Here is a 17,300-nt window from a genome sequence, read left to right on the forward strand (position 1 = left end):
AGCAGGAGCACTCTTCCACAGGACCAGCGGCACTCTACGCCTTTGCTTTGGATTTGGAGATTTTTCCCAAATTCTGACCCAGGGGGGTCCTGTTTCACCTCCCCTGGACTCCAAGCCGCCGGCCGGGCACTCCACAGCTAGGCAAGCGCACCCAGAGAGACAACTTCCTAAGCAAGCGTAGCATTTTCTGAACCCTGTTGAGACGCTGTTAGCTGGGTAGTTATCCAAAGCGAGAGCGCCGGAGCATGGCCAAGACTTTTTGGGTGTAGCGGTTGGGCTAGAGTTACCCGCTCACCAGAATGGCCAAGTGGTTAAGGCGTTAGACTCGAGTTTTAATGGGCGTGAGCCTGCGTGGGTTCGACTCCCACTTCTGGTAGGCCCCTGTTGCTGCTACCCTTTGACCGACTGGTACACAAATTCAGGCTGCTGCTTCTCTTTAACAAAGCCCTCTGGCGTCCCGCCCTCCTGTGCCCCTCCCCCAAATTAACAAGTACCTAAGAAAAGCCAAGCGCCTTGCGATGGGTTCGGTCACAGAGACCCCCTGGGGACTGTCACCCCACGTGCTGAAACTACCTCTGAGCCTGTTTCCCCAGCCAGCTTGGGACCCCAGAACCCTGTCTTGTTGAGCCAGACATGCTACTCCGCTACAACACAGACCCAGGGTCTGACCCACGCCCCCAAAGCTGCAGACTTTAACCAAAACCGCTCAGCCGCTTTACCTATCTCCAGCACCCAGACACGCAGCTCCCAATGGGATCCAAACCCCAAATAAATCTGTTTTACTCTGTCTAAAGCTTATGCAGGGTAAACTCATAAATGGTCCGCCCTCTATAATACTGATAGAGAGATATGCGCAGCTGTTTGCTCCCCCAAGTATTAATCACTTACTCTGGGTTTAATAATAATAAAAAGTGATTTTATTAAGTATAAAAAGTAGGATTTAAGTGGTTTCAAGTAATAACAGACAGAACAAAGTAAGTTACCAAGCAAAATAGAGCAAAACACGCAAGTCTCAGCCTAATACGTTTAAGAAACTGAATCCAGGTAAATCTCACCCTCAGAGATGGTCCAATAAGCTTCTTTCACAGACAAGACTCCTTCTTAGTCTGGGCCCAATCCTTTCCCCTGGTACAGTTCTTGTTAGTTCCAGCTCAGGCGGTCACAAGGGGTTTTCTCATGACTGCCGCCCCCTTTGTTCTGTTCCACCCCCTTTTATATCTTTGGCACATGGCGGGAATCCTTTGTCTCTCTCTGGGTTTCCACCCTTCCTTCTAAATGGAAGGGCACCGGGTTTAAGATGGCTTCCGGTATCATGTGACATGTTCACATGTCCTGTGAGACTTCATTACTCATTGGCTGGCACCCACGTATACAGGAAGGCTTACAAGTAAAGAGAGCCATTTACAACCAATTGTCCTGGTCAATGGGAGCCATCAAGATTCTAAACCACCATTAATGCTTTGCTTAACTACACTAGGACTTCAGAGTAATACTTCATATTTCTGGCTTCAGATACAAGAATGATAGATTCATACAACTAAGATGAACACACTCAGTAGATTATAAGCTTTGCAATTATACCTTAGAAGAGACTTTTTGCATAAGGCATATTTCAGTTACATTATATTCATACTCATAAGCATATTTCCATAAACATATGGAGTGCAAGGTCACACACCTCACCACCGGGGGACATCAGGCCCAGCCAAAAACTGCTACCCAGGCTCCAGTGAGAGTTGAACTCATGACCCCTGGTTTACAAGACCAATGCTTTAACCCCTGAGTTATGGAGCCAGGCCCCATGGCATCCTCCCTCACCGCCCACGCCTACCTAAGTGATGCTGCGCCTGCCATGGTCACGCGCTCAAGGCAGCGGGCGCATTGACGACGTCCCAAGAAGTCCTTGTTCCGCTGGGCCAGGCTTTGGGCCCTCACCAGAATGGCTGCGAGGTTAAGGCATTGGACTTAAGTTCCAATGGATGTGTGTCTGCGTGGGTTCCATCCCCACTTCTGGTAAGGTGCTGCTCTTCCCCACCTGGGACCTCTCAGGGGCTGTCTTTTAGTCCTTTGCTATAAGGGAAGCTCCCTCCAACTACTCACCGCCGGACAAGGCGAACGAGTCTGAAAATCTGCCTCTGCAGCAATGCTCCAGCAAGATTTAAATTCACCAACCCTGGTTTACAAGACCCTAAATCCTGAGCTACGGAGCCAGGCCCAAGTCCACCCACCTTGGTGAAACTGCACCTGCCGGGATGGATGCCAGCCCAAACAGAGCTGGATCCTCGGAGACGTCCCAACGTGTTTCTGTTTCCATGCGAGAGCCTTCGTGGAGCCCCGGGATGTCCGAGCAGTGAAGGCGTTGGGCTCGCCTTCCACTAGGCTCGTGGCTCGGAATCTCACTGTGGCCAGCGTGCTGCTCTGCGAGCTCTAGCTGGGTGCCGTTTCTTCTTTTGGCTCTCGCGCCCCGCAGAAGTGCAAGCTGTCTGTCAGAAGCCTGTGGCGTGACCTAACGCATCAGATGGTGGCCGCAGAGTCTGGGCCGATGTGGAATCGCCCAGAGTCAGAGGGCCGGAGGACGTCCAAGGCTTTTCTCCTGGAGTGAAGAAGCTTCTCCTTGCTGCTGGCCAGGGTGGCCGAGCGATTACGGTCTTGACCTCCACAGCTGAGAGGCCTGTCCGTCTACCCATTTGAATCCTGCTTCTGGCTGGCCTTTGCTGCTTCCTTTTGACTAGTTGGTAGAAACCTTCAAGGAGCTGCTGCTTCCCTTTAACCTGCCCGCCTCCCGCTTCTCCCCCCGCCCACCAAAACACCAAACCAAAACCCCACCATCAAGCAAAGCCACCATCACTCCTGGAGGACCCCATCTCACCCCAGAAGATGCTGATTTTACTCCTGGGAGAATTCTGCACCACTGCGCAGGCGCAGAATTTAGGTTCCCTGCAGATTTCTTTACTTCCCCGCCGAAGAATGACTTAGTGACGGGGAAGCAAAGGGAAGCCAGAAGAGCGGTCATGCGACCCTCCCCAGCAGTATGTTGAACACATGCTCTAACCCCTGAGCTATGGAGCCAAGCCGAGAGACTTGATAGTTAGCGTCTGGAGGCTAACTTACTCCCTCTGCCCACCAGACCAAAAACCCACCATCAAGTGAAACCACCATCAGTCCTGGAGGACCCCATCATGCCCATTAGAATTTGAGTCCAATACCTTAACCACTCAGCCATATAACATTTACCCAACCTCTACACCCAAAAAGTCTTGGGCGTGCTCTGGCGCTCTCGCTTTGGATAACTACCCACCTAACAGTGTCTCATCAGGGTTCAGAAAATGCTACGCTTGCTTAGGAAGTTGTCTCTCTGGGTGCGCTTGCCTAGCTGCGGAGTGCCCGACCGGGGGCTTGGAGTCCAGGGGAGGTGAAACTGGACCCCCCTAGTTCAGAATTTGGGAAAAATCTCCAAATCCAAAGCAAAGGCATAGAGTGCCGCTGGGCCTGTGGAAAAGTGCTCCTGCTCCTGTGCTCATAGCAGCGTTCCGAGCTTGGGGGACTGCCTATGACCCACTAGTTGGGAGGGTGGGGTCCCGGGACCTGCAGCTCCGTGGGCCACAAGTTAGCCTCCAGAGGCTAACTATTGAGCCTCTCGTGGTCTCCCGCAGGTCGACTATTAAGCCTTCCGCCATGGCTTCTCTTGGCAGGGAGCAGCATCCCCACTGGCGTCCGCTTTGGGGGACAGCCCAAACAAAGAAATATCCGTTACAGTAAGTATGCAAGTCCTAACAGACTTGTGGACAGGTTCACAAGCCATCTGTTATGTGTATGGTACCGCAAGAAGGTGCCTCATTTTTCTACTGGCTTTACACAGTGTGGGAAAATGGGAGGGATGTAAATATGTATTCCTTTCTGACAGGTTGCTAGAGAAAAATAACTGCCCATGACTCTGCATTGAAGACTGAATATTTTCTACTAAATATTCTCTTCAGCCCTTCCTCATTCCTTGTGCTCTTGTATCCTCACTGAATTACAACAGCAGCAAACTTCTTTGGAACCACTGCAGAAAGAGAAATATTCATTACAGCTTTAAAGCTGGATTCTGCACTGCATCCCAGCCACTTCCAGTATAATCAGTGGGATTGCTCGGGAGATAAGTTATCACAAAATTTGGCCCACAGTATAGATTGCTGAATATGAATATGTAGATTAAAAAGTATATATTTTGTACAAGCAACAACCTGCGTTTTCCAGACTCCTTTCTATCTAACCACATTAAGTATAGATTGGAACACAGGAATGTCCCATTCAATACATGCCAAAAATGCGTATGAAAAATTATAAAGTGGTAGAGAAAACTGTTGGTCTAAGTAGATTGAAAGAAAGTACTTAAAACTAGGGCATAGTACCTATCCTTCTCTTTGTGTGACAGAAATAGTTATTCCCCCCAAAATCTTTAAGATAGCGTAAGGTCTGTATATTACATTAATTAAAACTATACTATTAGAATGGTACAGTTATAACGAGAAACCAGAATTTGATAGTGACAAATTTCAAATTTAAGCTTAAAATATATTTGAAGGTCAGGAAATTAGAAGGCTGTAGTTCAAAAACCTTAAAAGCCAGAAAAACTGAAATTGCTCAGATAAGGTTCCAACATAAATCTTAACTCTACTTCATAAACCTCCCATGACCTCGTTTTGCTGGCAGAAGCAGCTTACTAGGTGGCACACAAAAATGTAGTTGTTCCCTGTTGAGTATAAAAATTGCAACAATCTGGCACTTTGTTTCAATGATGATATAACCTTTCAGACTACACAAAGTACTAGGGGATACTCAGCCTTGTTTTACAAACATGCACTAGGTTATTATAGTTATTTATCTTTGTCCTGTATCTGGAGCGTCAAGTCTCTAGACAATGCTGGGAAGGTGAATATGACAGAGCTGGGTATCCAGTGCATAGCTCGTGGTAGACAGGATCTTGTGTGTATCGTCTGGGAAGGGTAACGTGAGACCTTGGGTTAATGTTACAGCCATGTTTGGCAGTTAGGGTTATTTTCTCAGCCAGGACAAGATGTTGCATAGTCACAACATGCTGTAGAAACTGGACTCTTGGCATAAATAACTACTCTCTTTAATAGGTAATGATTCTGCTTTCATAAACTGAGAAAAAGGCAATTTGGTTGCTTGATTCTTTTAAAAAGAATTTTATTTTATAATCAATTGTACACTCACTGAGCTCCACCATTAGTTCTGGTTTGTGGCTTCTGAAGTCAGCAGTTTCCAGAACTTTAATTTTCATGGGTTTTGTAGACACATTTTCATTATTTCACCCCTTACTCTCCAACTCTGACTATGACAACACACTAAAGAAAAACACATACTTTCCATAAAACTTGAAAAAGTTTAATTAAAAGTTTAGTAACAAGCATTTATCTGAGTTAAACAGAAAACAAATAAACAAACATATAACAATATAATCTCAGTGGGTTTTTTTGAAGCCAGTTAGGAGGATATGTTAATAAATAAAATCTAAATTAGTTGGTTTCTCTGTAAATTTTAGAAATGCCAATTCTGTACTGGAAATTAATATATTTTAAGATGAACAGCAAAACAAACTCAGTAGTATCTGACTTTTAAGCTCCTCTTTAGTTTAATATTTCTTTGTATTTAATACAATAAACCAAATACAGCAGGTACATGCCAAGACAAACCAAATAAAAATAATCACAAGGCCTGAGAGGAGCAAAAACTAAATATTGTAAGAGAGAACTGTTCACAGAAAAAAAAAAATCACTAAAATCAAATAGAACAATATACTTGTAGCCATTTTTAACACACAATATATCTAGGTGTGAACATCAATACACATTGAACATTGTAATTCACAAGAAGAATAAAACAAATGATGAAATATTCTAATACCAAGTCTTAAAAATGCATGCACAATATTACAGATAGAGGTCTGCTCAGGTTTGTAGCAGAAACTCAAGATGAGGAGAGAGAAAAATCATCACACTTTCTGCAGAGTAATAATTAGACAATTTTCAGTAAATACTGTAAAATAAATTAGATGATTTGAGAAATTTGAGATGGATTACAGCTATTCCTGGGAAGGCATGTGATGGAAAGAAAGGCAGCAACAATCTCAGTCCTTGAGATTGCAGCATACTGAGACAGTGTCTAACGCTGACCCATCTACTTGTTTGTTAATAGCCTCCAAACAGCTCCCTATGTCCTGTCCACTCTTACTGCACTGACTACAGGCCTGGTTCTATTCCTGGACCCTGTCTCTATCGTATTGTCACCAAAAGGCCAATGCCATCTCCGTCTCCTGTTTGGTCTCTCGGTGTCTCCCATTTATGGATTATCTGGATTACCTGTCTTAAAGTCTGCAATGTACTTTACTGGGAGTGGATCCTTCTGTTCATGCCCTTTTGATCAAGATTACAGTGGGGTGTTTGGGTTTTAGATGTACTCCTCTCTCTAAGGCCTGGTCCACACTAACCCCCCACTTCGAACTAAGGTACGCAAATTCAGCTACGTTAATAACGTAGCTGAATTCAAAGTACCTTAGTTCGAATTTACCGCGGGTCCAGACGCTGCAGGCAGGCTCCCCCGTCGATGCCGCGTACTCCTCTCGCTGAGCTGGAGTACCGGCGTCGACGGCAAGCACTTCTGGGATCGATCCGGGATCGATTTATCGCGTCTAGACAAGACGCGATAAATCGATCCCAGAAGATCGATCGCTTACATCCGGACCAGGAAGTAAGTATAGACGTACCCTAAGAGGTTACCTGTGTGTTTTCTCCTCAGAGATGGGACTGTGTGAAATTTAGACACACACGGCATCCTTTCCCTAAAATGAGATTTATTAAAAACCAGACAGAAAATAATTTAACACAAAATAAATAGTTGTCTCAACATACCCAGATTTATCTTCGGTGAGAGCTAAACTAGTTAAGGCCATGTCTATACAGGAATACTCAGGCAAGCAAAGATGAATCAACAAAAGATGTGAAGTTAACGTGACTAAGTTAAAGGTATTAAGCTACAGTGAACTAAGGCCTCTTTAGAATGAAAGCACAGGGGTTTAACGTGCTTTAAGATGTGAGTCTTTCTCAGCTTCCATTACAGAAAAAAACAAAAAGTTTATATGATCCAGATAGCAAGCTCTAGGTTATGACCGTCTTATCATCATTCTCATTCCCCCTTCTGGGATAATGCCTATATATGGAGACCAGCTTGTCCTGCTGTCACAGTGTCTCTCAGCTGTTAGTCCTAGGTCTTGTTTTCAAGAACAACTATACCACAAACCATCCTAGTATAGACACAGCCTATATCAGGGGAATCTTGAGTAGGAGAAAGTAGATTATATTATCTCTGTATTTGGCACTGGTAAGACTGCTGCTGGAATACTGTATCCAGTTTTGATGTCCATAATTCAAGAAGGATGTTGATAAATTGAAGAGAGTTCAGAGAAGAGCCACAAGAATGATGAAAGGACTGGAAAATATGCCTTCTAGTGTAAGACTCAAGGAGCGCAATCTATTCAGTCTAAAAAAGAGAAGGCTAACTGGTGACTTGATCACAGTCTACAAGTATCTGCATGGGCAACAAATTGATAATGGGCTCCTCAATCTAGCAGATGCAATGGGAAAAGCCAATGGCTGGAAATTGAAGCTAGACATTTCAGACTGGAAACAAGCCATAATTTCTTAGCAGTCAGGGTGATTAACAATTGGAACAACTTATTAAGGGTTGCAATGGATCCTCCACCACTGGCAATTTTTAAATCAAGATTGGATGTTATTTTCAATACATATGCTCTAGTTCAAACAGGAATTATTTCAGGGGCCTGTGTTATGCAGGAGGTAAGATTAGATGATTACAGTGGTCCCTTGGAATCTGTGTGTAACCCACACACTTCCTGGGTATGGTGTTCTGTCCCATTTAGTGGCACTGAGACCACTTAGAGAGAGATTAATGAGTTTGCTCTACAGCTTTAGCTAAGAGCCAACACCGACAGACTCCAGTCGTCGTCGGGGGGATCGAATCTGGGACTGGTGGAGCTTAATGCATGAAACTCTACTGCATGAGCTAAAAGCCACATGGCTCTTAGCTAAGGCTGTAGAACAAACTCATTAATCTCTCTCTCTCTGCCACTAGATGGGACAGAACACCACACCCAGGAGGTGTGTGGGTTACATATGAAAAAATGTTTTTGCCAATATGGTTTATACTGGTTCCCTGAATGAAATAAGCTATACCAGCACATTTTATGCTGGTGTTAGGTAAAAAGCAAGTCCTTACTCACCTCTCCAGCACTCGAGTTCGTGCGGAGTTGGTATGGGGCTCACAATCTGTCAGAGACCAGACACCAATTCGTTGATCAACGGGCTCACACTATCCTTAGCTTAAAAGGCTTCGGAGTAAGTGTGGCGAGTTTATTAGGGGTGAGCATCAATATTTATACACAGAAGTAAACAAAGTGATTAACAGATCATAATGGTCATGCATAATCAATCAAGATTCTACAGGATAAAACAGGTTAAAATGTAAACTTAAAAAGACAAAAGGGGAGATGGCTACTTAAGGGGAGGGGGGGTGTCATGAGTAGTTAGCAGGTCAGAGCTTTGATTAAAACTTTCAGACAGAGACATCAAGTCTGGGTTAAGTTTAAGCTCATCAAAAGTTCAGACTCAACATTCCTCCATTTGTAGCTTTGGGATAACTATTTACCAAAAGCTACACCTCATTTTAAGGAGCCAAGGGCCGCTTGGCAATTTCAGCCTGGGCCAACTCGAAGAGAGTAAGGCCTTTGGCTGAAGTAGGAAAAGAATAAACTGACCCACATGAGTCTATGAGGGAGGTGACACACTGAATACAGCAACACAGTATTATAAGGATTACTATGGCCCCAACAATACCCACCAAGAGTTTTTTAACCCACCCAAATCCAGGCAGCCAATTCCATAAGGCTCCCCACCAATCATAAGGTGGCTGGCCAGAGGAGTAGTTCTTAGCCATTTCCCTTAGATGTTTGGTACGTTGAAAAGTGTCAGGGTAGGTGTCATTTACAAAAACACAACATTCTTCATTTATGAGGGCGCAAGTTCCTCCCTGGGCTGCTAACATTATGTCTAAAGCCATTCGGTTTTGCAAAGCTAACTGGCGCAGCTGGGACATTTCCCCGGCCTGATTCTCAAATAGGGTCGCAGTTTCATTGGTTAAAGATTCTAGTAGTCCCTGTAGATGGATGACACCACCCCTCAAGCTAATGAGACCAGCCCACCGCTGCCACGACAAACCATCACGGATATTAATATCTCTGAAGGTTTCACGGATGTTACGAACGTGGGGAAAATGAGGGGGAGTGAGGGAGATGCGAGAAGGCGGTGTTAGCCACGCTAAATAACATGACCCTGCCCAATCAGGGGAGAGAAAGTAATAAGCTTTGGGCCCGCACACCCAGTATGTTCCATACAGTGTGTTTCGGGTATTCCATTTCTCAAAGTAGGAGGTAACCCACCACCCGTTGGACCACTGTTCCCCTGGTAACGCAGAGGGGTCGTTGTGCGAACTGCAGAGGCACAATTTGGTAGTGGTGTTTTCAAAGTGCAGTGTAGTACTGCTTGAGCAGTTGTAGAAGGCAATCGTATATCCCTTAACAATTAGTTGGACACCCTCGTGATCTGAGCAGGGCTTCTTAAAAGCTGACTCTGAAGGCTTGCCCACCCATGAAAAAGTTGGATCGGGGTGAGGGATCCACATATGGGATAAGTGGGATGCGCAAGGCTTGAAGCCAAGATTTTTACTAAAGGTGGTGCCATTAAAATACATGTTGCATTTACTTGTTCCCACAAAAGTTGACCCCTTTTCTTTAACAAAACACAGTGATCCTGTCTGATTGGTTACCCTGAGATATCTGTTAATTGGCACTCCTGTTTTGTCCCATGTAAGATTGTGTTGGACTGGATCTTTTACTCTAGCCGGTGGCATCCAAGTCATATTAGCAGTGGTCAGAGGAATGGGTGTGAAGGGGAGTCCCTGTTCTGCATTTACTGGAAATTGAGTACATACCCAGCAATTACTTCTATTTCCTAAAATACGAGTTTTAACCTCGTGGGAATATCTAATAAAAGCATTATCTTCATAAGCAGAAAATAAACTAAAAAGGCATAATAAAAAACATACAGTTGTCAGAATAAAAGGTCCTCTCATTTTTTCCGAGTCAATTTAAGTCTGATGTCTGAAAGAGGTAAGCTGGTCCACTGGTCAGAGGCAGTGTCCTCAGTGGTGGCAAGAGCTGCTGGTCCGTCACTGTGGTCCACTACGGCTGCCTTGACGTGGGAGTGGTGGATCCAGGATTTGCGTCCTTCCAGGAACACTGAAGTCTGGGTTGTTAAAAGAACCTGGTGGGGTCCAGTAAACCTCGGCTGGAGGGTGTCGCCACGAACGAACTTTTTGGCCCAGACGAAGTCCCCTGGTTGGAACGGGTGGATCTGTTCTTCCAGCGGCACGGTCTGGGAAAACTGCGAGGCTTTCCAAAGGGTACGGAGGCGAGCCTGTAGGGAGAGAAGCTGGCACGTGGTCATATGATCCCCTCCCAATAGTGAAACATCAGCACGTGGTAGCGCCCCGCCTTTGAAAGGGGGGTGTCCATAGAGCAGTTCAAAGGGGGATAATCCCAATACACGGGTTGGGCGAGTACGAAGGTGAAACAGGACCAAGGGAAGTACCTGAGGCCACTTTAACCCTGTTTCCTGACAGTATTTAGCCAATGTAAGCTTAAGCTCCCTATTCATACGCTCAACTTTCCCGCTAGACTGGGGGTGGTAGGGTGTATGAAAGGAGTGTGAAATGCCCAGTCCTTGTTCTAAACGGCCAAGGACATGATCAGTAAAGTGGGGTCCGCGATCTGAGTCAAGCACGAGAGGGATGCCAAAACGGGGTACAATGTCTCTAAGGAGAATCTTCGCCACTGTGGCAGCAGTACAATTAGCAGTAGGAAAAGCTTCGACCCATGAAGTCAGAGGGCAAACCAAAACAAGGAGGTGCTTTTTCCCAAAAGCCTTTGGCATATCTGCAAAGTCAATTTGAAGATGTTGAAATGGAGCAGCAGGCGGAGGTCTTCCACCCTTAATTTTGTTAAGAGGCGGAGCAGGTCCATTACGCTGACATGTGCTGCATGCTTTCACTATTGACAGGCAGTAGGGTTGAATGCCTGGAGCATACCAAAAGCGAGCGATGGTGTCCACAAGGGCGTGCGTGCCGTAGTGACCCCCCTTATCATGGTGCCAGCGAACTGCCACGGGGTATGTGGAGCGAGGGAGGCAGGCTCGGCCATCCGGCGTAAGCCAGGTCCCTTTGACCAGAGTGGCTCCGAGGCTCTCCCACGACTGTAGTTCAGCAGCGGGTACTGGTACGGGGTGCGGTGGAGTAAAGGAGGAGGTTACAATAGCCAACGTGGGCATGGCTAAGGGTAAGACGGCAGCCGTCTTGGCGGAGGCGTCAGCCAGGGCATTCCCATGGGTGACGGGGCTATCATCTTTAGTATGGGCCCGGCAGTGAACTACAGCCAGGACCGAGGGTTCTTGGAGGGCGTCCAAAAGCTTGTGGATGAGGGGGAGGTGCTGAATGGGTTTACCGGCAGCTGTCTGGAAACCTCGAAACTTCCAGAGGTGGATGTGACAATGCTAAACTCCAAAAGCATACTTGCTATCAGTAAAAATGGTAATGGTCTTACCAGCGGCCAACTGGCAAGCTCGGGCCAGGGCATAGAGTTCGGCGGCTTGGGCTCCCCAGTTGCCTGGCAGTGAGGCGGCCTCTTGAATGTCCCATTCAGAGGTGACTGCATAACCGGTGAAACGCTTGCCATCAACATAGAAGGAGCTTCCATCCGAGAAGAGGATGCAATCAGGGTTGTCCAGTGGCACGTCAAACAGGTTGTTCCTTATCTGTAAGATGCTATGAACTACTTCCACACAGTCGTGCTGATCCTGGAGGACTGGCAGGTCAGGAAGCAAGGTAGCTGGATTAAGGGGCCCACACCTTTCAAAAATTAGGTTAGTGTCTTCTAAGAGTTCGGCCTCTAGCTGTTGCTGACGATGGGCCGAAAAGACTTGGGTTGTGCCCCTACGCAGAAGGGCTGACAAGGCATGAGAGGTCCAAACCGTTGTAAAATGACCCAGGGTCAGGCTCTTTGCCTTTGTGATCAGCAGGGCAGCTGCTGCCAGAGTCCGGGTGCAGGATGGGGTTCCCTGAGCGACAGGGTCGATCTGCTGAGAGTAAAAAGCAAGCGGGAAATGGTGGGGCCCGCTCAGCTGGGTAAGGACGCCACTAGCAATTCCGCCCCTCTCGTGGACAAAAAGGTGAAAGGGTTTGCTGTAATTGGGGGGGGCAGAGAGACATGGAGGAGGCCACACTGTCCTTGAGTAACTGAAAGGCTTGGATCGTGTCTGGGGACCACTGCAGAGGGTCAGGAGCAAGGTTAGCAGTGAGTCGGTGGAACGGTTTGCTTAACTCCCCGCAGGACGGCAACCAGGGGCGACAGAAGCCAATTAATCCTAAGAAACCTCGAAGTTGTTTCTTGGTGTTTGGCAGAGGGCAGTTTTGGATAGTCTTTATGCGGACTGGGTCCATTTGTCTCCCCTCTGGGGTTAACAGGAAGCCCAGATATCGGACCTTCTGTGAGACCCACTGAATCTTGTTAGGGTCTACCTTGTGGCCTCTGGTGTGTAGGTATAATAAAAGTGCCTTACCATCGATGCGGAGGGCAGCTTCTTCGCGGTTACCTAATAGGATGTCATCTACATATAGGACTAACGTGGATCCCTGCGGACTGGTGAAGCCTTCCAAGTCGTGGCGGAGGCATTGGCTGAAAATCGTGGGGCTGTCTCTGTATCCTTGAGGAAGTCGTTGCCAGACATAACTTTGTCCCTCCCAGGTGAAACCAAAGAGATACTGAGAGTCTGGGTGCACAGGAATGCTGAAAAAGGCTGATTTTAAGTCAATAACAGTGAACCACTCAGCATCCCAGGGGATTTGGCTGATGATAGTAGCTGGATCAGGAACTACTGCATGAAGAGGGACCACATACTGATTAACAACCCGTAGATCCTGTACAAAGCGCCAACGAATAGGGTCTCCATCCTTTTTAGGAGGCTTTTTGACAGGCAGTATAGGGGTGTTACAGGGAGTGCGCTGAGGGCGGACTAGCTTTTGTGCAATGAATCCCTCGATAATGGGGCGGATGCCCTCCCGGGCTTCCAGCGACAGGGGGTATTGAGGGACTGACGGGGGGGTTAAGGAGGGCTTCACTTGAATCCTTACTGGCTCTGCCGAAAGGAGCAGGCCAACATCAGTGTCAGAAATTCCCCAGAGGGTTAAAGGCAAGTCAGTGAGGTCAGGGGAGAGAGAGGGGGGTTTTTCCCAATTACCCTGAGTTGGGGCCGAATCTCCTAACACTGTCATCAATAATCCTACCCCTTCAGGAGTGCAGGTTAAAGTAGCCTCAAGCTTACAGAGTAAATCCCGGCCCATCAAAGGGATCGGACAAGCTGGGGAAAAAAGAAAACGGTGAGAAAAACATTTATCAGCATAAATAACATTTAGAGGCAAAGTGAGTCCCAGAGACTGTGGGTTGCCCTCCACCCCAGTTGCAGTTTTAACCTCAGAGGATAGCCAGGGAGAGGGGGCATGATTTAAAAGAGAGAAAGTAGCTCCAGTATCAATGAGGAAAGAGGCAGTCCTTGGACTGAAAGGGTTAGACGAGGCTCTTTGCTGGGAGGGGAGAAAGTGAGGAAGGAGCCGGCTAAAGACATTAAGGAAATAAGACCATCACATTGTTTGCCTTCACCCCCGGGGTACCGTCATTGAGGAGGCTGAGTTTGCTGCAGCTGCTGCTGTTGCCCGTAGTTGATCCAGGCCTGAGGAACGGGCTGGGCTGGTGGTGCAGGGGCGTATTCGTCCCTGGTGTAAGTATCTGCGGATGCGACCGGACCCTCTGGGCGTCCCCAGGGGCATTCACATTTAAAGTGACCGGGCTGTCCGCACTGAAAACAATTTCCTGGTGGCTGGGGTTGCCAGGACCCTCTTCCCCGAGCACCCTGAAATCCCCTGCCACGGCCACGGCCTCTGCCTCGAATACCGCCGCGAAAAGCTAAAGCCATCAACTTATATTCTTCCTTTTTCTCTTTCTTTTTACTACTTTCCCTTTCTTTCTCCCATGCAAAATCAGCTACGTCCAACACTGAAGTGACTGACTCACCTCCCCAACCAGGGCGAAACTTTAAGAAATAATCCCTTACAGGGGGCACTGACTGATTCACAAAAAACGAAATAAGAGTAGGGTGGTCTGCTTCTCTCTCAGGATCCATCTGAGTGAACATTTGGGCCCCCTCCAATAGCCTCGACCAGAACTTTCTGGGTGGCTCATCAGATTCCTGCCGAATCTGCATGAACTTAGCCTGATTAGGCGAGCGACGAGCCATTTCTTTGAGTCTCTCTAACAATCGCTCTCGATCTGTTCGCAGCTGAGTCAGCCTTGGCTGACTCCAGTCTAGGGGATTCCAGCCAGCGGCTTGATCCCGCCTATCCATCCAAGTGGTATTAACCGCATCGCTATCCCCCCATGTCCTTTCTGCCATCCACAATCTACTACGTTCCTCTCCGGTCAAAACTCTACTTAATAACTGATCTACATCCGTATAAGTAGGATTATGACTTGAAAACAATCTTCCTAAAAGTTCTGTGATCTTTCGGGGATTTTCCCCAAAGGACCCTGACAACCGTCCCCACTCTTTCAAGTCCCATTCTAGCCATCCTTTATATTCCACAATATTAGTATGTTGTAACTGGCCATTATTGTCCACAAAAGGTTGGTCGTGCACCTGTAAAGGCATTTCTCTACTTACACCTTTATTACTCACAAAAGGTTTGGCGGAGGCAGCCTCTGGGCTATCCTCAGGGGAGGGATATGCATCCTGCTGCATTTGCTTGATCTTTTGCCTAGTAATTACTCCTCCCGAGGTGTGCCCTTCCATTTCCCCCTTATCCCTCTGCAGAGATTCCGATCTGGAGTCCTGCAGATTCCCCTCTGCACTCTGGAGAGAGTCCCCCTGCGGAGGAATAGGGGCAGGCGCAGTGGGGACCAACTGACGAGTCAAAACACGCCGTGGTTTACACCCTTCATCGAAATAACATGGAGGGGATTCACTCTCGGGAGAATAACTGACTGCCATAATTTTTAAAGATTTCCACAGCTCTGCTGCTGTGTCCCAACAAAACCAGTAACATAACTGTCCCGGATGGTCTTTTTCGATCTGGCTCCTTACTCCTCTTAAGGCAGCCTGTTCGAAAGAGCCATACGAAGGCCACCTCATCTCCGGGTCGGCCAATACTGCGGTATACCCAGTCCAATTCCTTACACACAGTGTGTACAACTTCCTCCTAGACATTCCTGTCTGTACTGGGAGTTTCCCTTCGTTCCATAACTTATTTACAATCCCCAGCGGACTCTCAAGAGGCACGCTAGTCCCTTGACCCATGGTGTCTGACAGGAGCCCTCCAACTGGCGTTTATCCTGCTGTCCAGTACACGACCCCTTAATATTGAATTGGCTGGGAGAAATCTCCCGTGGCGCCTGCCAATTCATATATGAGTGGTCCGACCACTGGACAGAGGCACCGCACCAGAAGGAAATCCCGGACGAGCCCCCAAATTGTTAGGTAAAAAGCAAGTCCTTACTCACCTCTCCAGCACCCGAGTTCGTGCGGAGTTGGTATGGGGCTCACAATCTGTCAGAGACCAGACACCAATTCGTTGATCAACGGGCTCACACTATCCTTAGCTTAAAAGGCTTCGGAGTAAGTGTGGCGAGTTTATTAGGGGTGAGCATCAATATTTATACACAGAAGTAAACAAAGTGATTAACAGATCATAATGGTCATGCATAATCAATCAAGATTCTACAGGATAAAACAGGTTAAAATGTAAACTTAAAAAGACAAAAGGGGAGATGGCTACTTAAGGGGAGGGGGGGTGTCATGAGTAGTTAGCAGGTCAGAGCTTTGATTAAAACTTTCAGACAGAGACATCAAGTCTGGGTTAAGTTTAAGCTCATCAAAAGTTCAGACTCAACACTGGTATAAAGGTGTCTATTTTAGGGCTTTTGCCAGTATAAAATGTCATTAAAGAATTCACACCGCTAACTGATATTACTATACAAGCAAATATTTCTTAACATACTCACAAAGGATTTATCTGTCTGTGGATAGATATCCCCAGTGGATAGCTCCCTCCCCTAAACCAGCCCAGTTCCATGGGGCTCACAACTGCAATTTCAAACACGGCTTGTAAAATTCAGGCTCAGCTATGGATGTACTGGTTTTGATGATGACTGGGCCATTTCGTTTTAATGGCCCTATTCAGTGTGTTTGGGAAATGTGTTTACCCCATGGGGTCTAGTCTGTCTGGGTTTAGTTGCTTTCTAAAACAAACTTCCCTCCATTAACTATCATTTTGGTGGGGCTGACAGCACTACCTATTATAAAGGTTGCCTGACACTTCCCATTATAAGACCCCATAACTTTGTTAAATTTAAACTGTTTGTGTTGAAATTTTTCATGCTGGGTGTCTGCCCCATGCTGAATCTTTTGGGAAAATATCACCTAAGATGTTTCAGCCATTTCTGAGAACCAGGCTAGGGAAAAATATGTTTTTGTGTGCATGTTAAGATATTCTGGTAATCTTTTCTTTGCCAAGCTTTCGCTCCTCCCCCTGCTTTGGAGCAGGGACTTGAAATTGTCAGAGGGGTAGCTTTTGGGTCAGGGATGTGTCCTTTTGAAATCCCCTTGAAAAATCAGCACAAATGTAGTCAAATTATAAAAATTGAAGTTCGCCCATCCCAAGTAGAGACGATGCACTAAATGAAGCAGGTATCCTGTGGGGGAAATAAGTAAGTGATGATGTAAGTAAAGACTATCATAATGCATATGCACAAGATGACTGAATTAAGGTTCCACAGGTAACATTAATTCTGGAATTTCCTAGCTTTTGAGTGCTTGACTTTGCAACTGTGATACTGATTTTTAAATGTAGTTGATATGTAATAGATTTTATGAATGAAGGACAGACTTTCATATTCTGTCACAGAAACACTTTCACATTTGACACTGGGTAATTTATTTAACCCCTCTATGTTTCAGTTTTCCCATCTGTAAAAAACAGATATTTACCTACCACACAGGGTAGTTTTAATAACTGTTAAATGTTTTGAGCCCCTTTGATGGAAGTCTCTATAGAAGTAGAAA

At 46.5% G+C, this 17,300-nt stretch overlaps 1 non-coding gene across 1 annotated transcript; it reads left to right on the forward strand.

Moving 5' to 3' along the window:
* The first annotated feature begins 293 nt into the window (after nt 1-293).
* TRNAS-CGA (transfer RNA serine (anticodon CGA)) lies at nt 294-376 on the forward strand. The gene has a single exon. It is a non-coding gene; the product is annotated as a tRNA-Ser (tRNA).
* The last annotated feature ends 16,924 nt before the right edge of the window (nt 377-17,300 follow it).

The sequence above is a fragment of the Emys orbicularis genome, chromosome 2 (assembly GCF_028017835.1).
Source record: "Emys orbicularis isolate rEmyOrb1 chromosome 2, rEmyOrb1.hap1, whole genome shotgun sequence".
Taxonomy (NCBI): Eukaryota; Metazoa; Chordata; order Testudines; family Emydidae; genus Emys; species Emys orbicularis.